Here is a 14,240-nt window from a genome sequence, read left to right on the forward strand (position 1 = left end):
GAAGATAAAATCAAATTATCATTTGGTTATTACTAAGTACATTTGTCAAAGACTAGGAAGATATTCCTTCTTTTGGATTCTGTTTAGAGGAAATTGCAGGGACAATTATCAGAAAGGATATCTACTGAATTGGGAACAGTACAATTTTATAGGATGTTGTATGCATTATGTAGTACAAGAAATGATAGGTTCGTTTTTACTCTTATAAGAGAAACATGCATAATAAAACAAGAATTCACGTTGAGGGTATGATTTCTCAGTAAATTATATATACCTTAACAAAATTAGGGCATTTATATCTCAGAGAAGTTATTATAATATTTCAAGTTAATCAAATATTGATTTTTCATTTTGTTAGAAAACCTGAGTAGCCTGGTTATAATCCTTACTTGTTATATATCATGCATGTGGATATGCTTATATACTTCTGTACTCTGCACTGTCTGTGAATCATTTTCTCCTTATAAGAAGTAGTAAAAATAGACCTACATGGTAGAGTTAGCTTAAAGATTACATGTTATTACTAAATGAAGATTTTTGACTGTTTCCTATCTCTCCAAACTGAAGAGATAGGTGATTTGTCATAAACATTGTTTTCTAACAAGTAATATATGGTTAAGAAAAGTATATGTTCAGTATATATTCAGCCATCCAACAGCTAGATCTGTCATGTTTAGCTCATTACCCATTTTCAAGTTTATATAGAAAAGATTAGAAATTCAGTGCAAAAACACTTGTCAGAGTCCTCTGCATCATATCTTCCTTTGATTTCTCTGACGTTGGGAATTTTTCCTTGTTTCAAGGCTACCTCAGGGAGTTTCATGAGATTTGAAGAGACAGGAAAAGGGAGATGTGATGCATCATTAGGTTATTTATTTGATATCTCTCTGATTTTTTAATGTAGAACTCTAACTTTTAAAAATTCATTGGTGTATCCCAAATGTTCTGCTAAGTTGTGTTTTCATTTTTATTTGATTCTAGGAAACTTTAAATTTCCCCCCAGAATTCTTCAATGACCCACTGATTGTTCCAAAGCATATTATTCAACCTCCATGAGTTTATGTGTATTCCTTGGATTCTTTTGCTATTTCTTTCTAATTTTATTCCGTTATGCACTGATAAGATGGAAGGTATTACTTCAATTGCGGGGGCATGTTTAAGACTTGCTTTATGACTTAAAACACATTAGGTGTACATAAAATTCAAAGACTCACCTTTGAAACAGGTATTAATTGCACCTAACAAACAGGAAAATCCCACCTACCATAGCCAGCAAGGCATGTCCAGTACTGGGAAAAAAGCCCTCTGGCTATTCTTTCTTTTTTCTTTTTTTCTCAACAAGCAGAAGGTAGAACATCAATCAGAATCAAACTCTGTGACATCCTGGACCCCTAACCCATGGAAAGCCTCCCTACATTGAACCATGATAAGAGATACAACACATCATCACTTCTCATGCTAACTCCAAAGATGCTTGTGTGAATCTGCAGAACAGGTGAGCATCACATGCCACATGCAACTCTCCTACCCATCCCCCAGGAACATAATCCAGTGCACCCCTGGGCAAAATGAATCTTCCCCAAACAAAACTGAAAAGCATAAACAGTGAGTTGTAATCTAACACCAGCAGTGGAGGTGGGGGTGGAATGATGAACCTGCCTGGAAGAATGGGAGTGGGGCATTGAGCCAAACTTTGAGTGAATGAGTGAGGGGAAAAGAACAAAGGCTGAGAACAGGAGTGGGGTGACAAGCCAATGTCCCAAAGCAGGGCAAGTGTTGGATCCCAGAGTTGGTCTCATGGAACAGAGGGCAGTACTCAAAACTGAATTGTCCCACCTTGCTGGGGGAGGAGCCAACTAAACAGAGTTGCAGCTCTCTAAGGCAATGCAGTTTCATCCTAGTGAAAACAAGGACTTTGTCCAACTTGCATGAACTGGCAGAGTTACCTTAGCTACCAATTGCAACTTGACCTGTGGATATAGGAACCAAATACTACTCACAAGCCAGTCACCTGGTGAGACCACATCAGAGGTCCCACTTATCTGCCAATACCAAGAATGGATGCCAGAGGAAAAACTCCAGAACTCTTACCAGACAGACCTTTTAGTTGTTGTGGTAGGTGGCATTTTTTTCTTATCTTCTGTATTATTAAATTTACCATCACTATTTTTTATCCTTATTCTTACCCTCTTTACTTTCCCTCTTTTTTCCTGGGCTACAATCCATTGTTCCCCTTCTCAATTACTCTTTCTGCAACCTCTCCTCCACTCTCTCCCTATCTTCACCTCTTCCTCCTATCCTTTTCCAACCTGTCACCACACTATCCCTCTCTTATACATGCACCACCTGCTGACTACCCTACTGTACAAACCATACATACCCCTAACCCCCTGAAATCCCTGACACAAGCACCATCGACTACAACAGAAATACACCAAAACACACACAAGGGCCATAAAACCTAGCAGTCCCCAAACCTCTTCTCTCATCCCCCCCTTTTTCTCCACCCCCTTTTAGTTTGTGTAACCTTTACCAACTAGCTAAGTTTCTGTATTTAGCTTAATAACTATTATCCCCCAAACTCCCGCTGTTCATAAATATTATCCACAAAGTGTTTTCTATATAATATGTAAACAACTGGTCTAGCATTGAACCTGTGGATTTGTTATTACTAAATTACACTTCCAGGCCAGAAACAGAAAGAGTACATCAACCTAGCTAACAAGGATGTCAGTCACAACACAAAAATTAAATCCAAAGAAAGAAAACAGATAATTAAAACCACCAACTAGCCTATCAAGAACATAGTTTCACAGCACCAACTGGAGAAATGTGAAGAAGAATATAAGGAAACCAAATACCACAAAAAAATAATTCAATAGATGACTCAGTGGAAAATGAAGAAAATGGATACTCATTTCTAATCCCTAAAATACAATGATAGATGTCACTAAGGAGCTCAGTGGCACCTACAAAAAAATCCCTTGAAGAAGAAATCTTGGAAGAAATCACAGAGAAATTCATGGAGAAGATATTAGACACAGTTAAGAATGTGCAAGATGTACTCAAGAAATTTCAAGACAAAAAAAGTAAAAAACATAAGAAGACACAGGAATAAATTAATAAATTTAGAGAAGACTTTAACACCAAATTGAGACAAAGGACACTCGAAAAAGAGAGAGCTATGAATTAAAGAGGACAACACAAAATATAAAAGAAGAATTGAATAAATGTATGGAAAACCTCAAAAAAATGAATGAAACAGAAATCCTGGAAATTAAAAGTCCCTGTAGTCAAACAAACAACACAGTGAAATGCTACTCCAGCAGACGAGAACAAACAGAAGAAATCTTAGTCAAATAACTCAAGAGCTGTGAAAGGAATGTGCAAGAACTTAGCGACTCCATCAAAAGACCAAACCTGAGAATCATGGGTATTGAAGAAGAGGTGCAAGCCAAAGGGATATGTAATATATTCAGTGAAACAATAACAGAAAATTTCCAAATCTCCAGAAAGTTTTGTGCATTCGGATACAGGAAGCCTCCAGGACACCAAACAGACTTCACCAAAATAGAATCTCCCCATGGCATATTATCATTAAAACAACAAGCACAGAGAACAGAGAAAGAATATTGAAGGCTATAAGAGAAAAAACAAAGTAAACTATAAAGGTAAACCTATCAAAATAACAGCACATTTCTTAATGGAAACCTTAGAAGCAAGAAGGGGATGGGGTGAGGTATTTCAGGCACTGAATGAAAATAATTTCAGCCTTAGGATACTCTACCCAGCATAACTATCATTCAAAATTGATAGAGCAATAAAAATCTTCCATGAGAAACAGGAAGTAGAACAATATATGACCACCAAGCCACCACTACAAATGATTCTACAAAGAATTCTGCACACAGAAGATGAAAGTTAACAAATCCATTCCTTTGACAGGAAGTATCAAACAACAGGAGAAAAAAAGACAAGTAATCAGAGTGTAGCATTGATACAGCTCAATGCAGTCAAATCCTTAAACAAGAAAAACAGCTAAGTGGCAGGAATCACCACATACCTATCAATATTGACACTGAATATCAGTGGACTCAATTCCCCCATCAAAAGACACTGTTTGGCAAACTGGATTGAAAATGAAGTATATATGTATACACATGTGTATATGTGCATATACATTATATTAAATAATATATACCAATTAAAACATAAATATATAGCACATAATATATATAATTCATCATACTGAAATTTATTATTTTCCAGCAATAGAGAAAAAGTTTGAATTTAAAAGAAATAACAAGATAATCTCAGTCATTGCATTGAAATATTTGATAAAAATTCAATTTATAAACAACATAAACACAGCACTTTGGAAATAAGGTATGGAGGTTTTGTTACGAATCTGCATCAAATATTAAATTTATGGGTGCAAGTTTAGAAATACAACAAAATCTTGTAAAAGTCCTCAACTCGAAGTGGAAGCAATCTGTTCTAGTAGCCATGTCCCTGTTAATAACTAAGAAGTGGTCAGAGAGCACACAAACCATTGTTGACAAGGCAGGATGTCATGATACTTAGAACTTATTGAATAAATATCCATCCATCTGTATGTAGTATTGTCACTTCATTTAATGTACTTACAGAATACAGTGTAAGGTAAGCAAAATTGCAGGCATTTTGAAAAGAAATTGACTTAAGAATTTGTGGGGAAATAGCTGTACATCTTTTGCTGAATTCAGTGATTCTGAGGCAAACAAGAGCCAGTGCCACACCAACATTCTTTTTCTCATTTTTTACACTTCTTTTTTGACCTATAGTATTGATTATACTTTGTAAGGTTCTATAGGATATTCAAAGTTGCTATTTTATTTCAACACAGATAATGACTTATTTATTCTGTCATAAGAAGTACCAACAATTATTATTTCAGTGTTCTTTCAAACTATTGTTTAAAAAATATGCTATTAACTTTTTATGTACTTACAGATTTATATTTGAATAATTTTAGAATTATTTAGTGGAAATTCCATAAAGGTTAAAACTTTCATATTTATGAATATTCAGTTACCTGCAAGATATTCTTTGTAAAAGAAGACATTACACAGGAGGAATATGAGAAAATAAATGCTTATCTTCATTATTAGTAAAAATAGCTTTATGAAAAAGTCAAAATTCTTTAATATGGAAGAATATGATTTTTATTAAGTTTATTTAACTATGATCTTGTGAAGATAGAACTCTTTTGTTTTTGACATTGAGGCATAGGATGTTCATTGCAACACTATTCATAATAGCTAAATTATGAAAACCCAGATGCCCTACAACTGATAAATAGATTAATAAAATGTGGCATTTATACACAGTAGAGTTTTACTCATTCATAAGGAATAATGACATATGGTTTGAAGGTAAATGGATGCAATTGGAGGACATTATGTTAAGTAAAGTAAACCGGGTTTAGAAAGACAAAGGCCACATGTTTTCTCTCTTAGATGGAAGATAGATCCAAATTATAATCGTATACACAAAAAAAACCATGATCATACACAAACTCATAGAAAGAACATGTTTGTAATAAGGGAACTACTATGGAACTTGGAGAAAGAAGGAAAGGAAAAGAGAATGATACCATCTGTGAAGGCAAAGTATATAAGGGTATGTATTGAAAACTGCTGAAAAATTGGGGATGGGAGATAAAGGGGTGATGGAGAGCAATAGAAGGTGTTTAACAGATCAAAGTGAAGCCTACTCACAGTGGAGATACACTAAGAAACTCTTTTCAACAACATCAACTTAGATACTAATAATGAAAGACAGGACTGTAAAATAGGTACAGTGCGGGGGCAGGGGGCAGTACACATTGGAGGTGGTAGGGTGAATAAAGGAGATTAAAGTGAGGGTATATGGTTGATGGACTTTATATATTTACAAAAAATAGAACAAAGAAACCTCTTGAAATAGTTTCAGCTGGGGGAGAAGGGAGTTGAAAGGGAGAGAAGGAGTAATAGTGATCTAACCAATGTACAATATAAGTCTGTATGGAATTATCACAATGGATTCCCCCATACAATGAACATATCTTAATAAAAAATTAATGGAAAAAAGGATCACAATTTCGATGTTAGTAGTTATATATTGCACTTACATAATATATGCAGTTTCTCCAGGTACTTTTAAAAGTATGATGTTATTTTTAGTTTCTTGGAGTAAATTAAAATATCAATCAAGTATATTTCTTGTTTATTTCTTACAAGGGAATTTTTATTTTCTTCATTCAATGCTGGTGTTTTTTTTTTTTTAATTTACCTTCTGCAACAGTTTTACATTATGTTGAACTCTTTTGTAGCATCAATCTTGAAATAACTGTGTGTTCTAATTAATATGTTTTTATATGCTGAGAAGAAATTCTGTGTTTTTTCTTCTTTTAGCAGTACTATGGTTTGAACTTCAGTCCTGCTGGGTAGGCACTACAGCCATACCCACAGCCTTGTTTGCTCTAATCATGTTTCAAAGAGGGCCTCACATTATGCCTGAGTCAAGCTGGGCTATGACTTCCTATTCATGCTTTCTGCCTAGCTGACATGACAGGCATGCACAACCATGTCCAGCTTTTATTAATCAGGTATGGGATCTCCCAAACATTTCTTGGTCTGTCCCAGACAGCTAGCGGTACAAGCCTGATCCACCACATCTGGTTGAGAAGAAATTCTTATATTTCTGCTGTTGCACTTTGCTTTTTGCATTTCTTCAATGCTTATTTTTCACTTCTTTGTTGAACAGCTTAGAGATTTATATGTTACCTGTATTCTGGGAAGAAATGTGATTCTTCCTCATGATTGACTCATAGTAATAATTTCAAGTTTTTCAAATTTTACTCATAATTTTTTAAGGTTAATGAGTTCAAAATTAATTAAACTAATATTTTAGTTTAGTAATTTAGAAAATTTTTACAAAACTAAATCAGTTCTTTTTGAAAAAGGATGATGCCATTGAACTAAAAAGTATTTTAAACCTTGAGGTATAAATTCATTTTACACTCAGTCTCTGTTCTTATGTCACTCTTAAGTTTTCCCTAATTTATTTTACATAATCACTTGGAAAAATGTTGAAACAACATCACACATATTAAAAGAGGGGAAAAATTTTCTGGTTATAGAAAAAAGGCTTATTCAAATTTTAGAATACTATGTTAAAATAGAAAAAAATCACCATTTAACAGTCATCATAGTAAGAACTAAGTAAGACATAATCCATAAGTTTTTTGCAAGGCACTACCTTAACAGACATTGAATCTTCAGAATGGAAAATTATTACCTAAAAAAATATCAAATCTGCCTTCACCAAGCAATCAGCTTTCATTTATCAATTATAGGGCCATTAAAAATTACCAGGATAGCTAAATATAGATGTTCAATAATAAAATAAAGAATATTTTTTTTCTTTTTAAGTGATTTTTTTCATGGATTCTTAAGAAAACTAACAAAAGCTATAAAGTGGTATTAATCCCAACTGATATCTTTAAGGTTTTAACTCAAGGAGGTATTTTTCTTCAATAATAATTATAGCTTTATAAAAATAAATCTAGAAAATAAACATTTCTTTATTTTATATGTGGTTACCATTTTCTACTAATAAAGAACAATTGAAATCCATGATATTATATGCTAACAATAAGCATTTAGACGTTATAAATTATTAGAAAATCAATTTCTTAGTTTACTTAACTTATATTTTTCAAATAGATAAGCGAACACTCAAAATGTGCCTGGCTTATTTGTGAAAGTCTACAAACTTGTCACTTTTAAACCCACTGTTTGTAGGACTTGAATTCTCAATCCTGTGGAGTTGAAATGGCTCTCATATAATTTCCCAATTAAAAATTTACTTGACACGTTTTTAAATTGGCAGTTAACATTCAGAAGGGGAAGTTTCAGGGAATTTACTTCATATTCAAAGCTTAAAATCTAGTAGCTTGGCTAAGACCAACATTCCAAACTTATTCAGAACATGAAAGTGTATTTCCTGCCTTCAACTCTGAACAGTCACTTCTGTTCATAGTGTCTGCTTTTATCTGAAATGCTTGTATGGGGAGTCGGTGTTTAATATTAGAGTATAGTTTGACCCAGAAAAACATGAAGTAGATTATTGGAATTACCCAACTCTTCGGAACCAGTTGCTGGGGGAAATAAAAATGATGATATTTGTGCCTGGTGACATGGACTAGAAACATGATTAGCAAATAGAGGAGCATTGACATTTCTCTAATGACAAAGTTAAGTCATCCCCATAGCAGGATATGTACAGTTTATGAACACATAAGAAATCATATCTTTATCTCATTTGTTTCACAAAGCTGAGAAATAATCACATTGTTTGTATATGTGGTTATTTAATTGAGTTTTTATCTGATTTCCAAAAGAATGGGAAGCACATGACCTAAAACATAGGACAAGACAAATTCTGAATGTAAAGGATGAATTTCAGAAAAGGAGTGCCAAAATTCATAGCCATACATTTGAAAAAAGAATGTGCACTCAGATTGCAGTGAGGGAATTTTTGTCAACATTTTGGATGGAACTATGAGAGATAATTTCCAAAAATTGAAAAACTATAAAAGACTATTATAGCAACATTTTATATATATATATATTTTTTATAATATATTATATTATAAATTATTATATATAATTATATTCTAATATAATATATTATATTATAAATTATGTAATAATTATATATATAATGTTGCTATAATAGTCTTATTTATATATATATAATATGTAGCTTATATATAAGGTCTGAGCTTATATGTATATGTAAGCTCAATGGATACAGAAAGAGAATCAGTGCCAAGTTATAAAGAGGTAATATAGAATTGTTAGAGCCAATATCTGAATTTCTTTTAAAAATGGTATGCTCATAAACCCTGATAAGAAAGTAGGATAAGCCATATACTCTCATATCCAATTGTCAAGAGGTGAAACTGAGCATCTTACATGAAATCATGATATTTTTCTTAAAAAGTATTAATTATACAAAGGAGTTACATTGAGATACATCCACACATGCATACATATACTTTAAGCAAATTCACTCCATCTCTTCCTCGTCCTCATTCCCTTTCTCCCTTTTAAATCAATTTCAATAGATTTCATTGTTCTATTGTCATACATGTGCATAAAGTATTTCAAACTTTTTCACTCCTTTTTTGCCTTATCCTTGACCCATCCCCTCCCCTGGTACCTATCCCCAAATAGGACCTGTTTGACATTCCTGTTTTTCTGACTTCACTATTGAAGAATGAAATGATAGCTTATCTTGGAAACAACTTTACCCCAATGTTTTGAATATGGAATAAAAAAAGAGAATGCTTATAAGAATTTGAGTCTGTTTAAGTCACTAATAAGTTCTAGAAATTCTAAGTTGAAAAAATTTTTTAGAAGTGCTCTGAATTTAGACAACACATGGATTCAACACATATGGAATGAGTGTAATGTTGGCTTCATAGAATGAGTTTGGTAGTGTTCCTTTCCTTTCTATTTCCTGAAAAAGTCTGAAGAATATTGGTGTTAGTTCTTCTTTAAAGGTTTGGTAAAATACAGCTGTGAACCTTCAGGTCGTGGGCTCTTCTTTGTAAGGAGAATTGTATTACTGCTTCAATTTCATTATTTGTAATAGGACTTTTTAGTCCTATTGAAGCTTCTTCCTTCATGCATCTAGGAATTTATATATTTCATCTATATTTTCCAGTTTACTTGAATATATGTTTGCAATGTACTCTCTAATGATTGTCTGGATTTCATTAGTATTAATGGTTATGTCCCCCTTTTCATCTCTGATTTTGTCAATTTGGGCCTTTTCTCTCTCTGTTTTATCATGTTGGCTAAGGGTTTGTCAATTCACTTAATCTTTTCAAAGAGCCAACTTTTTGTTTCATTGATTCTTTGTATAGTTTCTTTTTTTTTTGGTCTCAATCTCATTGATCTCGACCTTGATCTTTATTATTTCACTCCATCTGTATGGTTTTGGATTGGTTTGTTCTTGTATTTCTAGAAGCTTAAGGAGTGTTATTAAGTTATTTATTTCAGAGGTCTCTGTTGTTTTAATTTATAGTTATAAACTTTCCTTTTAGAATGCCCTTTCCTGTATTCCACATATTTTTATTTCATTGGATTCTAGAAACTTTTTGACTTATTCCCTTATTGCTTTAGTCACCCACTGTTTTTTTTCAGTGTGTTGATCAGTCTCCATGTGTGTTAATATTTTCTGTGTTTTCTTTTGTTGTTGAGGTCTAGTTTTATTCTGTTGTGATCAGATATGACCCAGGAGGTTATTTCAATTTTCTTAAATTTGTAGAGACTTGCTTTGTGTCTAAAATATCAATTTTGGAGAACATTCCATGAGCTGCAGAACAGAATGTGTATTGTCTAGTTGTTGAGTGAAATACTCTGTAGATATTGACAATGTCTACTTGGTCTAATGTGTAGGAAAAAAATACTGTAAGAACTTGAAAGAATGTTTCAAAACCAGTAGCATTAAGAAATTAAAATCTATAAGTGAAAATATAATCATTTGAATGAAGCAAAGTAAATAAATGAGCAAGTAAGATAAATAAAATCAATGACAAGTCATCACCTAAAAGAGAATAAATGAATTGAAAAGTATAATGGAGAATGTGGGGAAATATTCCACTCTATTTTTACTTATTTTCTTGTACTATAAGGGTAATGTAAAATAATTCTAAAGTAAATTTCTATTATTATTTAAATTCCATGCCATTTCAAAAATTGTACATTTTAACAAACTTTTGTATTTCTGTTGTGGAAATTAATATACAGGAAGTTGAAACTGCCTACCTCAAAGTCTCTATTAGTGTCATTTCAGAGACGTTATTTTGAGAGTTCCTTGAATTATTTTCTCTGTGTGAAATATTTATTCACAAAGATAGAAGGAGAGAACAGAGGTGTGTAACCCAAAGTAAAGGTGCTCAGAGTGATGCCAGACAAAACCTGGCATATATATACATATATACATATATATTTGGGGATGAAGACTTCAGAAGAGGGGACTAAGGAAAAGGAGGAACTTCATTTAAAGCATAATATGAATCCCATAATAATGATGTGAAGCTGGAAGTTAAAAGGATGGAATCTTCACATAAGCCTAACATCCTGTAGACATTTTTTTCTTTTTAGCATTGACACAAACATTAAAGAATGTGTGAAAAGTTGACAAAACAAATAAAATAAAAGATGTTTTATGCAAACAAAGGGGATGTGTATATAATGGAAGAGAATTTGAAGTAGGGAGAGTGGATTCTATTCTTATTTGATCCTAGGAAGAAAAGTGGAGGTGGGATCTTGAGATAATTTGGAAACAGTCCAATGGAACTGAACTTTGAACAAAGTATAACAAAGAGATGATATCTCAAGATTGACTACAGAACATAAAGTAAGAAAAGCAGTCAGCCAAGCATATCTAGAGCTTAGAACACCAAGGAAAATGCAATAAATGAAAGAAGCATTAAAGAAGTGACTGATGAATTAAAAGAGAGAAGGACCTGAGATATGAGAGGTTATTGTCAAGTGCTGAGGTATTGAAGGAAAGAAGAATAAGAATGCCCAAGAGGTTTAATGTAAATCAAGAAGAAATATGCTATTGAATTTAACCATTAATTGTCCATTGTGGATGTTTCATAGAGTGCTTTTTGGAGTGAAATTGTTGTGTAACTTTTTTCTTTATTGCTGTGCTGGGTGGGGGTATATTGTTGTATTTACATCTGCAAAGGCTCTTACAATATATTAAATATTATCATACTTAAATTTAGCCCCTCCACTGCTCTCCCTCATGCCCACTTCCCTGATTCCTAGAACTATTTCAATAGGTATCAGTTTTGCACCTACTTATATTTTTGCACATTATTTGCATTGCATGTAACTTTTTAATGTTAAATGCAATCCCAAATATACTTTCTCAATCCTTAGTATATTGGTAATTACCTCCTGGAGGGAAAAGAAAATATTGTCCTTTGAGTTATGCTATTGTGTTTTGTTTCTTCCTAAAATTTCAATCTAGTCCGTTGTAACTAAAGCAGATACTGGTATCAAAAGTGGGTTGCTGTTATAACAGGAACCTAAATCTGTGGTTCTGTGGTAGTGGTCAGGCAGTGTAAACCCATATAGGATAGAAATATGGTCACCCTTGTTTTGCAATATAGTTGATAAAGTCTTGTCTTGATAATTTGGATTAATGACTGCATGGCTATTGATCCTGTGCCTCTGAAGAAATAGTCATAAGAAGTCACAATGTTACTAAATGGTACCTGCTCCTTGCTATTATATGCATATTACTACACTAAAGAAATAAGTTCAGGCAAAACTTAACTTACTTTCAAAACAACTTGAAGGGGAAAGTCAAGAAATATGAAACTTTGAGCTGTAAACAGATAAAATGTAATAAAAAATTAATGTATCAAGACTTCTAGTTAAGATATGTTAGCTAAGGTTTGTAAACATGTAGAAATTGTTGCATTTCTTCCCTCCAGTGTATGATGTTGGAGACCTTCACATTACCTTCATCAAAATAAGTTTGAAAGAAATGGGCACACAGAAGAAAATCATTAGTCAGGCCAAGAACTACTACATCCATTAAAAAACACTGTTATTAGTTTCTTGCACATTGGTAATTAGGAGAAGCAAATGGACCATGAGTACAATAAATTTTTGAGAAGACAATTGCAAAGAATTCATAAGACTTTCCTAAAAACTGATTATTCATTTCTAAACTACTTTTCCAAACTCTCAGAATTTCTACTGCCAAAGTTAATGTAGGAAACTACGCAGTTTCTAGGAAGAATATAGATTCCAACTTCAGTTGTAGTCACAGACACCAATGCACACAATAGAGAAACTCGCAGATGACATAGTTGTATGCCCAGGAAGATAGACATTCTGAATCTAACCTCTAAACTTATTCAACTTTCAAAAGAGTCAGAACTTATTAATTCCTTCTCTAAGTTTCTCACCATTCTTATATACCTATTAGTGTCTATCCCATTCTATTTTCTCAATAAATGCTACACGTTTACTCATTTATTTTTACTATACTTATTTTGTTCCTGTTCTACGATAATGTATTATTCCTATTACAAACCTTAAACCCAGTCAAGTGGAGCTACTACCTTGACCTCCATGTTTTGCCAAACCTGACTCTCTCTCCTCAGCTTTATTCTAATCATTGAGGAAAAATTGCTGAGTGATGGTGATGTAAATTTGAAGTCCATCCTCAACTTCTGGGCCCATGCTCTGCTTACCTGGCACTCCAAAATGACCTGCTTAAACAATTCAGATAATCTTTCAGGTTTTTCACGGACTCTGCACCCATGTTCTTTTTGTGATAATTACTGGTTCCACGGTTGATCTTAGCTCAAATACCAAAACTGGAAAATGGTGAGCTGTTCTGCAGAAGAGAGAATGCAGTTTGAACTTGCAGGCTGGGTTATCATGCAGATGACCTTAAGATAGGAATATGAAGAGAAGAAAAAGTCATACATGAGGATTAGGAGGAGCAGAAGGAGTCTTTTCCTGTGTTATCATATTCTGAGCTTTGAGGTATAAACAGAAATAGGTTGGAACCTTGGCTTTTTTCCTTTGGGAAAAGATTGGGTTCAATTTGCTAGAAGAAAGATGTGCCCTAATATTTGGTGGCCATAGGAAAAGTCTGGTAGTCTGCTGGATGTTCAGCTAAATCTTCTCCCCTTTTCTTTCTGGACACACGGCTGCACACCTGTGAGCAACTTTTCTCATCTTTAACGGTACAGCTATGTCTGGCTCTGTAATACAGTCTCACTAATTAAATGTGAACAGAAATAAATAGAGCATTTGTTTAAAAAAAAGATTTCTGACTCTGGTCTTCCTCACTTTTCCCTTCCTGTAGACTGAAATGTTGATGTGGTGGAGGTGTAGCATCCATCACATTGATGAAGATAACCATGAGGATGATAGAACACAAAATGGGATGAAAACAGGTTCCTAGCAAAGAAATCTTACAGCAAAGCTGCCTTACCTTAAGTCTTATTTAAGATTTGTTTTTATAGCAGTCTGCATTTTATTCTATTAAAGCTGCTTAGAAAAATATGGGCTATACTTTTACAGTGAATTGGGGAAATATTGTCACTAAGATAAAAAAAACTGATTTCTTTAATTAGATTGAAAAATAGAAGGCCTGTGTAGACA

General features: G+C 33.3%; 1 protein-coding gene across 19 annotated transcripts in view; it reads left to right on the forward strand.

Annotated features, from left to right (window-relative positions):
* Positions 1–14,240, forward strand: part of LOC141411442 (uncharacterized) — a 313,736-nt gene that overhangs the window by 114,570 nt on the left and 184,926 nt on the right. For 7 of the 19 annotated variants that reach the window (XR_012436180.1, XR_012436178.1, XR_012436176.1 and 4 more), the window contains one exon: positions 1,346–1,495. The exons of the other annotated variants lie outside the window; for them this stretch is intronic. The gene's annotated coding sequence lies outside the window, so the exon portion shown is untranslated. The remainder of the gene's footprint in view (positions 1–1,345; positions 1,496–14,240) is intronic. 19 annotated transcript variants of the gene reach the window in all.

This window comes from Castor canadensis, chromosome 10 (assembly GCF_047511655.1).
Source record: "Castor canadensis chromosome 10, mCasCan1.hap1v2, whole genome shotgun sequence".
Taxonomy (NCBI): domain Eukaryota; kingdom Metazoa; phylum Chordata; class Mammalia; order Rodentia; family Castoridae; genus Castor; species Castor canadensis.